We start from the raw sequence: 6,641 nt of genomic DNA on the forward strand, positions 1-6,641 counted from the left end.
TCAAATTCTCCACCATGATCACTTCTAATAGATGATATATGCAAATTCTTTTCATTTTGAATAACTTTGGCTAATCTTTTGAATGCTCGAAATGCATCACTCTTGTTTGCTAGGAACAAGGTCCATGTAAATCGAGAGTAATCATCAACAATAACTAAAGCATAGTAATTGCCACCAAAGCTCATAGTCCTAGAAGGACCAAATAAATCCATGTGCAAAAGTTGTAATGGCCTTGTTGTTGAAACAATATTTTTGGATTTAAAAGAGGCCTTTACTTGTTTTCCCTTTTGACATGCGTCGCAAAGGACGTCTTTTTCAAAACGTAGCTTTGGTAAGCCAATTACTAACTCTTTAGAGACCAACTTGCTAAGATGGTCCATGTTAGCATGAGCTACTCTACGATGCCATAACCAAGTTTCATCATTTTTACTAACAAGGCATTTCACATCATTTGAGGAAACTTCATCTAGATTAATCATGTATACATTGTCAACACGGTGTCCAATTAGCACAATTTCATTAGTGTCTTGCCTTTTTATCAAACAACATTTTGAATCAAAGGTGACTAAGTTTCCTTTGTCACAAAGTTGGCTAACACTAATGAGATTATGTTTGAGACCTTTGACAAGTATAACATTATCTATGGAGGTAGAAGAATGTTTACCAACTTTTCCAACGCCGATTACTTTGCCGGTGTTGTTGTCTCCATAGATCACGTTTCCTCCGTTTGTAGGCTCAATTGCGGTGAACTTTGATTCATCGCCGGTCATGTGTTTGGAGCATCCACTATCAACATACCAATTTGTATCCTTAGCTCCAACACGTACCTACAAAACAATTAAAATTGGGATTTAGGTACCCAAGTGAATTTGGGTCCTTGATGGTTAGTATGAGCATAATGCCCATAAGGTGCCCATCTCGTATCTTGACTACGAAAGTTTATATGTTTAATTCTTGTAAAGCATACGGGTGCTATATGACCTACTTTATTGCAATAATGACATATGACATTTGGATTATGCATCCTATGCATGTTTCTAAATGGTTGCCTAGGTTGTTTCCTAAATGCAACATCTTTTGATCTATATGCATTGTGATTATAATTTCTAAATGAAGCATGTTGAGGAGGATGTTTAAAGGCTTCATTCCTTTTAGGCATGCTTGCCTTTTGGGCTTGCGGTTGCCTAATAGGAGTTTTAGTATTTTTAAATTTTCCTTTTTCAAAACCTAAACCTTCCTTATTATGAACATGCTTTTGATTTTTCAACATTTTATCTAAGTTCTTTGAAGATTCATTGAACTTAGCTAAAGTGTTCTTAAGATTTGTAATTTCATTTTCATGCATTTTACAAGATTTGTATGGATCACTACTTGTGCTACACTTATCTTTTCCAAGGTTGATATTCTCATTTTTCAACATCTCATTTTGTTTTAAAAGATCCATATTCTTTTTCTTTAGGAGAGAATAATCTTGGGTAAGTTTTGTGTACACCTCAAGTAAGGCATCATATTCATCTTGTAAATTAAAAGAAGTGGAGTTGTCATTACTAACCTTTTCTTCGCTTGCCATTAAGCAAAGATTTGCAACCTCGTCGTCATCGGAGTCGGATTCATCCTCGTTCTCCCATGATATGTATGCTTTCTCCTTCTTCTTAAATTTCTTGTTTTTGTCCTCCTTTTGAAGTTTTGGACAATTGGGTTTAATGTGTCCAACTTCTCCACACTCATAGCATTTTGGTACCTTTGTTTTGCTCTTGAAGTTTTTCTTCATTGCAAACTTATTGAATCTTTTTAATAAGAGTGCAAATTCTTCATCTCCTTCTTCTTCATTATCATCACTCTCTTCTTGTAGTGATGTTGTTTTAAGGGCGAGACTTTTCTTCTTGCTTTCTTCACCTTTTTGTCTATTTAGCATAGTCATCTCATAGGTGAGAAGATTACCTCGTAGTTGATCAAATGTAAGTTGATCATAGAGCCTTCCTTCCACAATGGCGTTTACTTTGGAGTTCCATTTTGGTGTAAGGCTTGTAAGCACCTTGGTCACAATTTGTTTATCATTGTATTTTGTGCCAAGCATGCTTAGGTTGTTGAAGATCTTGGAGAGTCTTTCAAGAGCTTCTTCAATGCTCTCTTCATCTTTCATTTTAAAATTTTCCCATTCATGAACCAACATAAATACCTTTGATTCTTTAACGTGGTCGGTTCCTTCGTAAGTGATTTGGAGTTTATCCCAAATCTATTTAGCGGTTTCACATGTAGAGATCTTCATATAATCATGCTCGTTAAGTGCACAATGAATGAAGTTGATGGCTTTATCATTCATTGCCACTTTCTTCCAATCATCGTCATTATATTCACTTTCTCCTTTCGGTACTTGCTTTAAGACGGAGACTTCTCCTTCTTTAGCGCTTGTTGTCTTTGTTGGAATGTGATTTCCATTCTCAATCACTTTCCAAATTCTCACATCTTGAGAACGGATCCAAATTCTCATCTTATTTTTCCAATAAGAGTAATTTGTTCCGCTAAAAAGAGGAGGTCTAGCGGTTGAGTTACCTTCACTAGTGTTGTTGTTGTTAAAGCTTGTGCTTGCCATGATCTTTTCCCTTAAACGGTTAAGTCTTTCAAAGGGTTAAGCTCTGATGCCACTTGTAGAACCTATGCACAATTACTCAAGAGGGGGGGTGAATTGAGTATTGCAACAACAATGAATCTTTTTGCGAAAGTTAAAGACAATATACAAAAGTGTTATTGTACTAGTATTTTTCCAAGAGCTTAACTCAATTGCTAAGCATTTATAAGGAGCTTTTACTTTCCAATAGACACCAACTCAAATAAATTGATCAAGCTTTTCACCAATCGGACTTAAGCTATTTCTTAAGTACTTACGAAGCTACTTTTCAATCACAATTTATTTGCTCAAAGGTAAAAGACAATAATATAGAAGAGATGAGTTTGGAGAGATGCAAACGCTATTTAGAGTGGTTCGGCACAATCCTTGTCCTACGTCCACTTTCTTTCTCAATCGCTATTGAGAAGTTCCACTATTGCCAAGCTTCAAGGTGCTCGCGCAAAACCTTTTACAATCCGAGTCCTTAGTTTCTAACACCTCACGGTATATGATCACCACTCGTATACTAACCCACTCCACTTAGAGACTCCTTCTCTAAGATTTTCCTTGAGTACTTAGTATACTTCTTTGGTATCCTCACCGACTATAGTGTTTATAACTCTTGACTCAACCTTGGAGATCACACTCCAATTTACAAAGTGTTACAAGAAAACAATTCTCAAAGAATTGTTGAGATGAAATGAGTACTCTCTAGAAGAGTGTATGATTACAAGTTTAGCACTATTGAACCAATTGATATTGCTCTCTCAAATTGTGTATTATAACACCTTAAAAATGTGTAGAATGAAAGAATATGAACAAGATAGTTTGCAAATACTCACTTGTATGAAATAAGGCTTCAATCCATCTATTTATAGACTCCCCAAACCTTAGAAACGTTTGGGAGTTAATGGGATGAAGCCGTTTTGATAAAACTAGCCGTTTTTTATGTTTTTGAATCATTTGCATCGATGCATAACACTTTGCATCGATGCAAATGTGTCTTTGAAGCTGAAATTTGAATTTTCAGCTAGGTTGCATCGATGCAAACATCTTTGCATCGATGCAAAAAGTCGTTGCATGCTTTGCATCGATGCAAGATGAGTGTGCATCGATGCAAACCTTAAAGAATGGCTTAAAATCACTTCAAAATACTTAGGATTGATCTCAAACTTGTTGGAGTCAATTCCTATGCTTTTATACCTTTGAAAACAAGTTTTTAAACCATTTGGCTAGCATCGAATTGCAAGATGTGCATCAAAACATTTTGTGAGTGTGTGTTGAGAGATTTTAGCAATTGGTTCTTAACAAGAAGTTACCTAAGTCCTAAGACACTATACTTGTCTTCAAATGTTGTGGACTTGAGTTTCTTGTTGTTGTTGTGTTGCTTTCAACTCTTCATTCCTCAATGTTGAATGTTGGTTGATCTTTCAACATGCTTGTTCATTCAAGTTGTTTGTTGGTTTGTCTTTCATGTCGTTTGTTGGTTTGTCATTCATCAAAACCTACGAATACAAACTTCGCATACAAGCAACATGATTTACAAATTGTTCATGTATGAGAATGGAATCATTTGACATACCTTGTGAACACATAGTTTGCGTCTTGGTGCATGAAGATATAGATGAGCTGCCAAGGTCATTAGTCTTACCTCGGTGGACCAAGACTACCAAAGTAGGTTTGCAAAATGCATTCAGATTTCATTGGGATTCTTTGATGCTAAGTCAATACGGTTGTTTGATGGATTGGTTTAGGTAACTAGCTAACTTTGGTTGCCAAGATATTGAGAGATTTATCTTTACACGAAAAATGGCTATGAATTTGTTGAAACAATTTAAGGAGGAAGATGCTGCACAAAAAGAGTTGGTTAATGATGTAGATAGTGTAAGAGATGATGTGAAAGTGAATACTTTTGGAGCTGGGTTTGCAACTAATGATCTGGGACAAGCATGCCAAGGGACCCAAGAAAATGTAGGACAAAAGGGAGTGCTGCACAGTCCAATAAAAGAAAATATCGATGTGGACAATGTGGCATGGAGGGCCACAATCGAACAACTTATCATGTTCGTTGAGGCATTGTGTAGTTAGAAGGCCGTGGAACTGAAACATTTGATAATGACTTGGATGATCACGTGAACATTGAAGATGATTCACTCGTAAGTATTTTTACCAATGAGTTATGACAAAGTTTTAATGGCTGCATATTAGCTAGTACTAATAATGTTGTATTGCTTATATTTTAGGTATATGATGAGAATGCTTCGTACGGTAGTAATGAAGTGTTGTAATATGGTATAGTTAATGGTTTAAGGTTGTGGAATCCTTTATTTCTGGTTTAAGATGCTAGTTAGGAATGTTTCATGTAGATTTATTTACAAAGACCATGTGAAATGCGAGATTTAACTTGAGCATTAAACCATACATTAGGTTCCAAAAATTGACTCCCATAGAATTCATTGTAAACATTTTCTCCATTAATGCTGCTATAACCTGTGAATCTAATTAACTTTACTTTCTCCAAAGGGCACAGTGGGGCTATTCACTGATCTTACTTTGAAGATATGTAAGCTTTAGTTATTATTTTTATTTTACAAAAAGGAAGAAAAAACCCCTTGCATCATGCTTAATTGTGCACCAACTCATCAAGTATACATGTGATTCTTTAGTTCAGTTTCTCGACTTTGATCTTACTGCTCAGTTCCCCCTTTCAGACAACTTTCTTCACCTGGTTTGCATTGTCTGGTTGGCTTTTTCGAATCTTGATTATTGCAACATGGGTACTTCCATTTGCTGGTCCTCTTCTCATAGGGGCATTGGCTAACAATTGCGCTATTTAGGTATGAGGAATCATTGCTTTTCAATTTTTAATGTGTTCAAGCATGTGCATAACTTCTGATTGTGCTATTTAGAGTAGTGTACATCACTTCATTGGCAGTTATGACTTGTGGCTATGACCAGGCAGGTGAAATTCTCTTTAGGAAAGAAGGCGTGCGAACAATAAGTACACCAAAAATAACTCAACATGATGGCCTCATTAACAACTTGTAGACTCTGAACTGGGCCTACGAAGCTTGTTTTAACTGCGACCAAGAAAACTTCAGTGTCCAATGAAACAACTTTTTTCCCTTAAATCATCTGTATTATGTTTTCATTTTTACTTGATGTTTTAGGATTATGCTTCGAAATGGACAAAGGGAAATGTCCCTTGCATGCTGACTATTTTGAATGTTCAAAGATTCCTGATTCCACATAATTATATTTCTACTAAATTTGGTCCTTTAATTGTCATGTTTCCGATTTTGCGGGTTGCGTTTCTTTAACACGAAAATGTTTTTTATTTGCAAGGTCTCTTTCTTCACGGAGGTAACATCAAAGAATTAGAAGTTAAGATCGTTATCTTTGTTTATAATAAGTTGGTGTGAATGGACTTGGATTCCCAATGAGTCTTACGACGAGAAGGTAGCTGGGCTGGAATGGCCGAATGGGGAATAATTTGCCCACCCGAACTAGAAACCGAATAATTAGCTTGATTAGTGAATGGATCATTATTATCTAAATTTCAAGTAATTTTGTTTTTATAGTTGTGAAATATATATTATACAGCTTAATTTTTTATTTTAATAAAGATGAGCTCATCATAAAAAAATTGAAAAAAATTTAGATAAATAACACTGATAATTTTGAGTTTTAATCAGAATTATAAGTAAGTTCTTAATAGAATAACGAAAAAGTGATACACAATGAGAGAAATAAAAAAAATACATAATTAAAAAATTTCTCTATTTTATTAAGTCTAACAAAAAGACATGAATAATTTATCATGATTTCAGTAAAGATGCTATGGGTGTATCATAAGCCACCATAATTGAAATCTCTCGTTAACATCTGTCCGTATCTTATTCCAATCTCCGTTGACGAAATCCAATACTAAATACATCCTACTCCTTTTCTCATGCAGCTGCAATTAATTTTACTAAGCGTTAACATATGTATTAGTGTAATTATAGAGCAACATTGTCTATGTTAAAAGTTA

Source organism: Arachis hypogaea, chromosome 3, assembly GCF_003086295.3.
Source record: "Arachis hypogaea cultivar Tifrunner chromosome 3, arahy.Tifrunner.gnm2.J5K5, whole genome shotgun sequence".
Lineage (NCBI taxonomy): Eukaryota > Viridiplantae > Streptophyta > Magnoliopsida > Fabales > Fabaceae > Arachis > Arachis hypogaea.